Source organism: Littorina saxatilis, linkage group LG7, assembly GCF_037325665.1.
Source record: "Littorina saxatilis isolate snail1 linkage group LG7, US_GU_Lsax_2.0, whole genome shotgun sequence".
NCBI classification, from domain to species: domain Eukaryota; kingdom Metazoa; phylum Mollusca; class Gastropoda; order Littorinimorpha; family Littorinidae; genus Littorina; species Littorina saxatilis.
This window is the reverse complement of record NC_090251.1, coordinates 16,075,965-16,088,504: the sequence shown is the minus strand read 5'-3', so window position 1 is coordinate 16,088,504 and position 12,540 is coordinate 16,075,965. Positions and strand designations below refer to the sequence as shown.

The 12,540-nt window shown below is 40.8% G+C and overlaps 1 protein-coding gene and 1 long non-coding RNA gene across 2 annotated transcripts in view; one reads left to right on the top strand and one right to left on the bottom strand.

Annotated features, from left to right (window-relative positions):
• LOC138970790 (low-density lipoprotein receptor-related protein 6-like) overlaps positions 1–12,540 on the top strand; it is a 92,198-nt gene that overhangs the window by 659 nt on the left and 78,999 nt on the right. The window lies entirely within an intron of this gene.
• LOC138970799 (uncharacterized) overlaps positions 2,530–12,540 on the bottom strand; it is a 482,774-nt gene continuing 472,763 nt past the window's right edge. Inside the window, exon 2 of the long non-coding RNA XR_011457069.1 lies at positions 2,530–2,754. This is a non-coding gene — a long non-coding RNA (uncharacterized lncRNA). The remainder of the gene's footprint in view (positions 2,755–12,540) is intronic.

The following is a 12,540-nucleotide window of genomic DNA, read 5'->3' as shown; positions in this document are numbered from 1 at the left end:
TCTTGTGTTTGGAGACTTTGAAAGGTTTGACCATTCGTTTTGGTTATTCAACTTTGATATTTGACTTCCTGCAGAATAACGTGCTCAAGCTAAAGCCAGTATGAGGAACTCAGTGTCTTGCATTTCTTGTTGATCGAGAGTTGATATGCTACAGCTAGGACATGCATGGTGACTGGGTACCCAGTGGTCACATCAATAACCTTATGAGGTCACTCTTCACCCCTCAGAGACAGCGTGGGGAGTGGCCTCGGGGGACACTGTTCTACCCACACATAAAAGTTTTAATTGTTTGCAGGGGTGTTCCCAGGGGTCGGCCCTCGGCCCTGGGCCGGATACCTTGGTCTAATGACCGGTACTTGGTGTCTCTGGCGGACAAATGTCCGATAAGTTTATGTCAGAGACGGACACTGACCGATCGTTTTATTGCCACGTCGGACATGGCAACATTGATCCGTTTATTTAGATCAGGCATCAGATGATACGTCTCCTAATCTCCGAATCGACAACGTCTTCTGTTGTTTGGTTTAGTAACTTCGCCGTTTGAAGACCGCGCAGTTTAAGAATTTCCGAAAGTTCAACTTCCGGTTGTATAGAAACTGCGAATGCGATCATGCCGCCTGCGAAGAAATTGAAACCGGACAAGAACCAACCCAAGCTGTGTTTTCGACAGTCAGATCATGATCAGTCGTCAAGTGTGACTGTGACCGGACCCACTGTGACTGTGAGTACGAAAACGGAGACGACACCACCACGGACGTAGTTGTGCCTTCATGGCTTAAAGGCATATGTACTCGATGACTATACACGCTAATTGCTTTACCAACAGCTGGAGACATGCTAAATTAAGTTCCCTGCAAGATATTGTGGTCTAGGACCCCTTAAATGTTGAGATATTTGAATTTTTATTTTGATCTAGATCGTCCTATTTAATAGATTTGCCAACAGAGGTAGCGTTGACGCAAGGGAAATAACTCCGCGTCTTTGTTGACATCCTCACTTTTTCAGAGGCTAGAACAAGCTGTAATGCATGTATTATGGTCCGCGCATGGTGACATATCGTCATTATATGGTCTTATGGTGCGTTTGACATCGATTATGGGCAAACTACACTTTGTAAACACGGGAGCGCGTTAGTATGCCTTTAAACTGTATCCATGGCTAAATTTCGATGGCGAGAGAAAACTGATGTTTTGCACAGTGTGCATTTCAGCAAACAATGAACGTTTTCAGCTATATGCTGTTTTGATTTAATTTGTGTTTCATGTGTCTTTGCTTTGTTTTAGTATGATGTGTGTTAGAGAGTGCTGATTCCAGGTTCATTTTGGCATATTTCCCTAAGTTCCAGTAAATCGGTATACATGTACTCAATTTAATTTTTGACCTTGACTTCTTCTTTACCTGAGATCTTTTGCTTTCTGTTAAACACACACACACACGCACACACGCACACACACACACACACACACACACACACACACACACACAGACACACACACACAAGAACTAGAAGAAGGCAAGTTTGGAATACAATTACAATATATTTCTCTCTCTGGTGTGTGTCACAGTGTGTGTGTACCAAAGGAGGATGTGGACGGCTTATTTCTTTCCACGTGAAATGACCGATTGTTTTTTTACAGTTCAGGACAAATGTCCTATACTTTCAGCAAGGCTAGGACATTTGTCCTATAAGGACAAAATCCAAGGAACATCCCTGTTGTTTGTATATAATGTTCCCAAAGAATAGAAGCAGGGACTTGTGGTGAAGACGTTGAACTTATAATTTAAAAAAAAACCTTGTCATTTGGTTTATGTTGATTTTGGAAAAGATCTATAAGTGTAAATTTATGTGCTTTGCATACTCATACAGTACCTTGCACTTGCTGTGTAAGTGTTTGACTGGAATTTTATGGAAATTACTATCAGGGATGGCCAAATCTCAAAAATTTAACTCACCAAGTCACTAGCCCGCCAGAAATTCCACAAGCCCGGTAAATACCAGGCAAACAAACCATGAAACAGTTTTAGTATGAATGATTGTCAGATTTATACACACTAAATAGCGGTGGTAAGATCGACAACTGGACCGCGCTCAATAGGCGTCTTGTCTGGCTTTTATGCACCGTTCTTTACTGACGCAAGTTGCAATGAGCAATCTTTGTTTCGGCTTGACCTGTTCCAGCGTGAGCAAGGTTTTTCCAAACTAACCTGCGTGTTTGAGTTGGATGGGAAGACTTATGTTCTTAAGAATGTTGAAAAAAATAGAACCCTTCATCGTCTTCCCATCAAATTCAAACTTACCGCTTTCCTCTCTGCTATCGGCAATCACTTGCCAATGTTCTTTGAATGGTCAATCTTTTCTTTTTCTTATGCTGTTTGCGTTTGTCCTTTTTTCAGCATCAGTCTTTTCAAGATACTTTTTAGGCCAAAAAAAAAAAATTGTCTGTTTAGGGTAACATGACCAAAAAAAGTAGGGTCGGTAGGTAGGTAAAGTTTTTTTTTTTGTTTGTTTTGTTTTGTGTAAATGCTATGTTGGCTGAACATTCACTTCTTATATTTGATGAATACATGTTTCAAAACTAACGTATAAATAAAACAGAGAGAAAGGGAGAGAAAGAAACGCCAAATGTCTCTTTTTAGCATTTTTACCTCTTTTTTTTTTCTTTTTTTTTTGAAATCAAAAAAAAGTTTTTGGGTCGGCGCCAAATCGATAGGGTCGGTCGGGTTACCCTAAACAGACAATTTTTTTTTTTTGGCCTTACGCGGGTTCAACTGATAATAAAGGCCCACACACCAACAATTGTAACCCGACCAACCGTATTTTTTCCCGCTGACCTTAAAACTTTTTTCATTTTTAAAAACACCAAACACTTTCGGCACATTTTGCGAACCGTACAGCGACTAAGGGAGGTAACCTAAAAAAAAAAAGGAAAACGACCTACCGACCCTGTGAGTTTTGGTCAAGTTACCCTCAACCAACATTTTTGTTGTTGGCCTAAGGCCTAAAAAAAAGATAGGTGTGGTTACGGTAACCCGACCTACCCTATTTTTAGGGGCCGATCCTATAACTTTTTATTACATTTGTCAAAAAAACAAAAAAAAAGTGCAAAAAACGCAATGAAAGCGAAAGCGCCCGTGTCGCACACTTATTTCCCTGTCAAGTATCGTACTTTCCGGGTCATAAGGCGCGACTTTTTATATTTAGTCAAGTTTTGACTAAATATTTTAACATCGAGGGGGAATCGAAACGAGGGTCGTGGTGTATGTGCGTGTGTCTGTGTGTGTGTGTAGAGCGATTCAGACTAAACTACTGGACCGATCTTTATGAAATTTGACATGAGAGTTCCTGGGTATGAAATCCCCGAACGTTTTTTTCATTTTTTTGATAAATGTCTTTGATGACGTCATATCCGGCTTTTCGTGAAAGTTGAGGCGGCACTGTCACGCCCTCATTTTTCAACCAAATTGGTTGAAATTTTGGTCAAGTACTCTTCGACGAAGCCCGGGGTTCGGTATTGCATTTCAGCTTGGTGGCTTAAACATTAATTAATGACTTTGGTCATTAAAAATCTGAAAATTGTAAAAAAAAATTAAAATTTATAAAACGATCCAAATTTACGTTTATCTTATTTTCCATCATTTGCTGATTCCAAAAACATATAAATATGTTATATTCGGATTAAAAACAAGCTCTGAAAATTAAATATATAAAAATTATTATCAAAATTTTTTTTTCGAAATCAATTTAAAAACACTTTCATCTTATTCCTTGTCGGTTCCTGATTCCAAAAATATATAGATATGATATGTTTGGATTAAAACACGCTCAGAAAGTTAAAACGAAGAGAGGTACAGAAAAGCGTGCTATGCAGCATAGCGTAACCACTACCCCGCTCTTCTTGTCAATTTCACTGCCTATGCCGTGAGCGGTGGACCACGAGTATACGGTCTTGCTGCGTTGCATTGCGTTCAGTTTCATTCTGTGAGTTCCACAGCTACTTGACTAAATATTGTATTTTCGCCTTACGCGACTTGTTTCCTCTTGTATAACGAAGCGCCTAATCCGTGTATGAAATACGAAAAAAATCAAAGAGACCGCTTGAGTACCAGTCAAACAACTTGTGATAATGCATGTTTCAGCTACTAGGTACTGCCCTGCCTTTGATCTGGCCGCACACACAGATTTCCACTCTGTTAAACTCGGTCACTGACCGGTCACTGACCCCGATGCAGGAAGTGTTTCCTCTCTCATATATGACAGGGGAACCACCTCTCATGGCAAAAACTGGGTCATTGACCCCTGGGAAGAAGGTCGTGTCTTTTAACAAGGCCACCCAGCTATCACAATGCCTTTGGTCACTGACCGGTCACTGACCCCGATGCAGGAAGTGTTTCCTCTCTCAGATATGACAGGGGAACCACCTCTCATGGCAAAAACTGGGTCATTTTGGTGCGCCCTATTGGCCCCCTGCGTCCAATGGGTGACTGGATTACAATTTTTTTTTAAAAAGAAGGGGGTGCGTCTTAGATAACAAAGCGTCACCCAGAAAGTACGGTAGGTTTAATTTGTACACATTAGAAAAAAAAATAAAAAAATAAAAAAAAGTGATTGCCTACCTACCTACCCTATTTTTTTCGGCTATGTTACCGTAACCACACCTATTTTTGTTGTTGGCCTAATAGAAAATGTGTGTTTGGAATCAGCGGTGAAAGAAGAAACGGCTCAGAAGCTCATCCGAGATGGGAGCCTCGTTCTCATGTCCCTAGAAGTTAGAACATAGTAGTGGCGGCGATTTTGCAAGCAACAGAAATTTCTGTATGCGCAGTGTTTATTTGGCTTTCAAAAATGAAACTCAATATTAAAACCAAAAGATACTTTGCATTCAACCAGACTTTTCACTAGCCAGCCGGGCGAGCTACCAGATGGTTTCTACTAGACTGGCGCACTGGGATTTGGCCATCCCTGGGTATTACTAAATTGCAAAATGATACAAAAGTCAAAATGAATTGTATACATGTACCTTTTCCTTTAAAATGGAAATATATAAGCTTTGTTTTATGTTTGTGCTACTTTGAATATCACAATGCATCAAAAATTTGACATTCCCAAAGATAAGTTTTGCCTAACGATACTGATCAATATGATGGGAATAACTTCAGTGGAAATTCTAATCAAACAATATACATGTATGTTCCAACTCCCATCACACTCCATTTCTTGTGTTTGTTTTAGGTAGATATTTTAGGCAACCGTATAATGACTGACGTGCACTCATTTGTGCCTTGAGAAAGTAACTTACTAACAAACTTGCTGCATTTGGCTTTTAAATATTCTGCAATACATGTAGTAACAATGGAAACAATCGGTTCTGGTGTGAATCCCACTGTTGCAGTTCTGAGTTTTCTGGGATGGGACTGCGTTTATTTTAAGCAGTAACTCTTACATGTAAGTTGTAAAGTTCTGGAGAGTAGAAATGTTCATCTACTAGTCAAGTTGCTGAAACAAATTGTTAGTTTGGCTAGTAAAGTTTGCTCTCTGGCTAATAGATTTTCAAAATCACAAGCCAAAGGCGAGTACACCAGTTGTTGGACTTTCAGGGCTGCAATAAGTAGTGCAACTGGATGAGACAGAGAGAGAGGAGGTGTATGTATGGGTGGTGAGATGCTATGTCGCTGTCAGAAGGTAATAGTTCCAAAACTATAAGTGTTTGCAAGACGTCCCACTGAACAAGATGTTTTATTTTTTTAAAGTAGTGCAACATTTTTATTCTTAACAAGATTTGAAAAACAGATTTGAGATGTTTTAGAACCTTTTTCACTTTACTGAATAATATTAATACTGATGATACTGATAGACCGATTTTGAAGGTAAATAGTTACAAGGAGACCACTGAAAAAATTGAGAAATTCAGAAAGGAAACAAAAATGTAATCTGCCCTGAATAGCCAAATAGGTTGGGAAAAAACCAACCAAACAACCAACAATCAGTGTTGTTCCCACATTTACTTAAGCAGAGAAATATAGGCTAGTTAGACTTGGATTAAAAATAGGTCCAAATATCCTTGCTTCAAAAGATTTGTTCGGTCAGAACGATGTGTAATCAAAACTATTTGACTGTCGACAGGTAAGGGATCAAAACAAATTCAACTATGTGGTTGAAAAATTGTATGTGTCAGTGAGTCCTGAGAACAAGGCTGCTACAAGGAGATTTGATAGATTATCTTGAACAAACTGAGCATATAGATCTACCAGTGCCTGCACCTTAGATAAAGCGCTAACAAAGTCCTCAGCTATTATTATAACCCCAGAGCGCCCAATACAACCCGCTCGAGCTCCCATATATATAAACAAACAACCACTGTACATTGGCTACCTTTGGCGCATACCTATATTCCGTTTCTACAAGATTCCAGCGATGTTTGAGCATTTATTATGCGGAAAATCTTACAATCGTTACTTTGCTACGATTCTGTTGTGTAAAATTAACGGAGTTACTTTGTCTTCAAACAATTGTTGTACTCATCTATTATGGAACAATAAACTGCAGGTGAGACTGAGAAGAATAAGAACAGATAAGATTTCAAATAGTCCTGAGAGGTCACCCTAATAAATATCCTGGCTGCTTTATCGCTAGGAAAAGCGAGCTGCCATACAATGATCAGACCTGGGAACCCATACGATTTCGCCGTATTTTGTACGCATGATTGTCGAGAATACGATCAGTACGGTCAGTGAGAAAAAAATACGAGGAGAAAAATTCCTAGACAACTTTTCTTCACACGCCCATCCCGAAGCCGATCCAGTACTATTTTGTCACATGATTGCAGTTTTTGTCAGTAAACATTGAAAAAAGCATTTGTTTTAAATGTATAGGTAAACTTAATTAACGGTGTGACGGACGCGCGTGAGGCATGTTTTAATCATGGATGTTCAAACGCTGTGTGGAGTACGCTCATTTTTCTGAAAATACACCAAGTTTATTTGAGAATACTCAAAGTGCAAAACAGGGGTTCCCAGGTCTGAATGATACAGTACAGCGCTACTCATTTATCTAAGCCCTGAGACTTTCCCTGTGAACTTGAGTTCTTTATCGTGTGCAGGAACTTGGGTTCTCTATTGTGCGCATGCGTGTGCACAGGTGTATTGAAGAGAGTCTGCACAAAGTTGATTGCGGGAAATAAATCCCTCGCGGAACATTCGATCGAACCCCCGCCCATACATATCGACAACCGGTTTTGAAGCCAGCCGCACTACCGACTGAGATTTCCCTGCCTAGAACGAGATCACAATAAAAATGAACTCACCAGATACAGTAAATTACTCAAATTTTATGTTTGTGTTTGTATCTCTGGTGAGTACATTTTTTGTTTTTTTGTGTTCATATAGTAATATATATAAACAGTTGTTAATTGTTTGTACCAGTTGTGCAGATTGTTCATCTAACTTACAGCACTTCTTTTGGTAGCTCGTTGGACTTGGTAAAATCTCACCTGTATGCACCACTGGTAAGGATTCCCCCTTTCCCCTCCTCACCATCAGAGGGTAGAGTACCTTCCTTCTGCACCCTTCTGGCACGTCATCAGTTGTGCCAAAGGCATGTGGCACTGACAGGCATGTTTAGCTGATACAGATGGTCGAAAATGTTCTCATTATCTTCATGACAACATACCTGTGTCTGGTGCCTGAGCATGTGGCTGGCAGTGGGAACACTAGAGGGGGGGGGGGGGGGGGGGGGGGGGGGATACATGTAAAGTAACTTAGGACGTGTTCATGCAGACATCAGTTTGAAAGCAAGATTTGACAAATTTCGTATTGACAAGTTCACCAAAATATGAAAAAATGATAGATTCAGATCGCATAAATGTACTGCAACAGAAGGTACATTAACAAACCCAAAACAAGTATTTATAACAGTACATGTAACACATGCACACGCGCATGCATGTACACACACACACACACACACACACAGTGACACAGCAGTAGTCTAAGTAGAGCAGCTCTACATTGTGACTGAGAGTGATGATAACTTGGTACTTACTACTTAGACAAGAGAGTTTAGCTGGTTCCCACTTCCCACAGTGGGTTTGGTACAGTTGATGGAAACTTTAACTTGTGCAATCAATCAAGGGAGGGGAAGGTTTTGTGTTGTAAGTGCTGAATGGTAACACAACATCCCTTTTCTCTGGTGAGAACCAATCCCAGCTTTGGATAAGAGCAGACAGAATGAATAATGAGGAGGGGTGCATCCTCTCTCAAGGGCTGTAGATGTATAGGAAACTAGTGCATCCCCCCCTCACAGCTCGCTTCTTTTTCTGCTATGGTTCAATGGTTGTCAGTCTGTTTGTGTGTACTTTTTTAAACTGATGTCTACACTTTTCCCCTTTTAAGACCTTCATTGAATTTGATACTTTCCAGATTCTCGGAATCTCAATCTCAGTCAGAAAATGCTTTGAACAGCATTTCTGTATCACTATCAGTGTATGGATCACATCTTTTTTGAGCCTGGGTCATCTGTCTTTCTGTGGATATTCAGTTTTTACCATTGCGCTATGAAGTTTTACATGAGTATAAGAATTCATTGAAACAGCAATATTCTTGAGAAATGTGGCTTAGGTTGCACAACTTTAGTGCAGCCCAGAACACCTGCAGCGAGGCTGTATCTGGCTGTGTTGGAGGGGGAGCATATTCTCGCATTTTGCCGCTCCTCCCACTGTAATGAGTTAACAGCCCTTCTCCAGACTGGCACTGCTGTAGCATTGTGCACTTGCCAGGTAAACGGACGTGGGGAGGGGTGGGGGTGTCTGCTGAAGAACAACACCTGTAGTTCAATAATGTTAGCTTTGGGCACAGGCGATTTGGAATTTTGTTGTCAGAAGGCAGCACCAGGAGTAGAATTTAGAAGAATGGGGTGTTGTGTGTACCTGTAGCGAGTGGGGTGATTTTGGGGGGTCTGGAATGGGTTGAAAATAAAATACCTATGTTCACATGTCTGCATTCTGTTTTTTAATTTAATTACCCATAGTCATTTGTGACAACAGCTGCACTACAGGCCAGACAAAACGGACATGCTATTGTTAATTGTCACGAAAATGTGCTGGTTTTACTAACCGAGTAGTCATTCAGACTGTCAGTTGACAAGGCAAGTAGATCTATGCGATTCAGCTTTCACATACATGTAGCTTCACATAGATCATAGATCTATCTGTGTAGCACATGCTGTTGTTTTGGACTATATTATGTCTCAATGCGGGAACATACTTTAAATGAATTGCACATGGAATAAAGTCTCACTACCTGACCACTTGTGGTAGACATTTTGAGATGGAGTTATGATAAGCATTCTGGACTAAAGGGAATTCCCAGACAATTTGAACGGTTTGCATAATTTCTCCCATCAAAGTCATGTTGACCAAATTAGAGGAAACCTGTACTCAGCCCTTTAAATGTTAGAAGCAGTATGTGTGCTCTTTCAGTCTGACATGCCTTGCAACAAGATGATTGAAGAATCTTTTGTTTGTTTTGTTGAAGAAGAGTCTCCTGAGTTTTAGTCAAACTGTATTTATAGCGTTTTGAAGAGATCTAGCTCCAGTAGTGAAAACATATGTTGTAATGTTCACTTTTTAACTGCCAGAATCGCAATAACATTGTTATTGCGATTCTGGAAGTTAAAAAGTAATGTCCAAGTACACTGATGATCTTGGATTAACCGACTGCTATTCTCATGGAGTAGGTGTCTTAATTAAAGCACAGTCATACACTAAGTGAGTACTTCAATACTCTTAGGCCAAAAAAAAATAGGTCTGTTTACGGTAACCCGAATGACCCTAGTTTTTAGGCCCGACCCTAATCTTTTTTTTGGATCGTCTGAAAAAAAAAACACGCATCCAAAATAGAGCTGTTTGCGCTCAAACAGCAGACGACAGAAGGGAGGTAAGCTCAAAGTACTGTTTATAGTTCTGTTGGGCAAAATCAGGGATTGATGAGAAGAAATGAACTGTGAAACATCATAGAGAGGGGAGAGAAAAAAGGAAAAGAAAAAAAAGCCGACCTACCGACCCTATTTTTTCACCCTACGTTACCGTAAACAGACCTTTTTTTTTTTGGCCTTAAAGTCTTAAAAAGTTTGAAAATGAAAATGATAGAAAGCAGTTCAGAAAAAAACCGTATGCATCCTTCAGCTTCATTTTTAAAATGTATTGGTGCTATATGCAGGGATCGCGTTTACGCACGATTTTTGCGTATTTGACGCATTTTAAAAGTCGCTAACGCGTTTTTTTCGCCGCGCCGCGTAAGCCATACGCAAAAATATTGTAACTTTTTCTTGTCTTCACGCAGCGCTTTTGCTCTGACTTAATAATCACCCGATCCTGAAACTGACTATAGGGCTCGAGAAGTGACGACACACATGAAATCTGCGCGTCAAAACTAAAGTCCGTTTCTTTTTGCATCGAAGTATCGCAAACGAACGTAACGAGGGTATTACCAGATAATGTCTTGTCGGATAATGAAACAGACATTAGCTGCTCTCCCATCTCGCGCTTCCAAAAGGCGGAAAGTGTGTCTAGTCGTATTAGAGCGGGAAACAAACTCGCAAGGCCCGAAGGTTGGAGACAGCAGGGGTGTTATTCGACAGGCGTGCGCGGAGTTCGACAGGAAAACTCGCCGTATTTAGGTAAGGAGTGTCTTTAAGTCTTTCGTGCGTGTTTTGTTTGTGTCTGTACGTGTTTTCGTAGTACGCAAAAATATTGGTCCGTGACGCGTTTTTTTCGTTTCGTTGCGTATGACTTACGCGTTTTTTAAAAAGCTAGCGCGATCCCTGTATATGTAGTGGTATTTTGTTTTAGTGATAATGATTCAAAATGAACCAGTTGGGCGGACAATTGGCAATGGCAGGCCTTTCACATCAGGCCTGAAAGTGGCAAGTATTTTACTCTCCATGGCGAGTAGAAACATGTAATTGGCGAGTACAAATATTCATGTACTCACCAAATGCGAGTAAAGTTGCTGAAACAAATTGTTGGTTTGGCTAGTATAAGTAGTAAAGTTTGCTCTGTGGCGAGCACATTTTCAGAATCACTAGCCAAAGGCGAGTACACCATTTCTTGGACTTTCAGGGCTGCACATACATGTCAGTGCCAGTGATAATTGGTCAGACTGTGGCATTAGGGGGTGATTTGTTCTCCTGCCCTCTACTTTGACTTGTTTGCTCCCGTAAATTTAACATTCATGTTTGAAAATGAAATGAAACTTCGTGTTTCATAATACCCTTTACACTGACTATGCACTTTTTTCATAATTGCATAATTTGAAAATAAAGGCGTTGTCCACAAAAAAAAAAAAAAAAAAAAAAAAAAAAAACCTCCATTATGACACCCCCACAAACAACACTTAAGTCAACCCAAACACAGACATATGTAAGACAATAACCAACATTAAAGATGTAAGATTTTGTCCATTGTAGAAAACCACACACAATTGATAAATTTATAAAACGCCAATGAAGAAGGACGCAAAAGAAAAAAAAAGAAAAAAAAATGCTTATTTTCCTGAACTGTTAATCAAGCAAATGTATGGACACCCACCTCCCCCCCCCCCCCCCCCCCTCTCTGACACAAACACACACACTGTATATTTGCAGGTCAAGTCTGTTTCCCTTCCACAGCAGATGGTGACTCATTTCATGTGCATAGTGGCAGAATTTCACAATAATTAGATGAAAATTGACATCAGGCGAAAGCAGAGGACAGCAGAGCATCATTTGTTTTAGCAGACTAATTTCCTGTTCCATTGATTAGGCATGGGATGGGGCAGGTGTTCCCAGGTGAAGTGTGCAGACCTGTACATTTACATGTCTCATTTCCTGATATATGTGCATCAGTGCATGATGAACAATCACTGGCTATTGCCATAATTATATTGTAAGAAACACACAAACACTTACACACACTTACTTACACAAAACAACAACAACATTTTGATGAATGGCAGTCAATAGATCATTAAGTGCCATCGACTGAGATTTTGCAATTTCGCGTACGAGAGGTGGGGGGGGGGGGGGGGGAGAGAGAAAATGGGTAAGATCATCTTTAGAGTTGGCGTACGTACAGTTCGTTCGTACACCCAGGCAATACTCCTCTAATTTCCTGTGTCAGTGATTGGATAATGGATGGGGGGGGGGGGGGGGGGGGGGTGGTCGGGTGGTGGCGGAGGAGTAATCGGGTGGGTGACCTGGGCAGGTTTAGCCTCCAGCTTTGCCTATCTTGTCAGCACCTGCCAGGCGAGCAGGCTGACAGCTGTTTGTTGATTTTGGAGGGCAACTTCCCCTCCTCCCGGCGCTCTCACCTCGCCGCCTTTTCTTTTTCTAGGACCCTTCAGCCCCCTGTCTATGACTTTACCTACACGTATTGTGCTTGTCGGGGCGGGCGAGTAATCATGTCGTGGGGCGCACGTGAATCGTGAAATGGTCCCATTATGTGTGCTCGGGGGTCGCTCGTTTGACGGTTTATGCGCCTGTTGCATTCGCTTGTTTTGTTGCCCCTG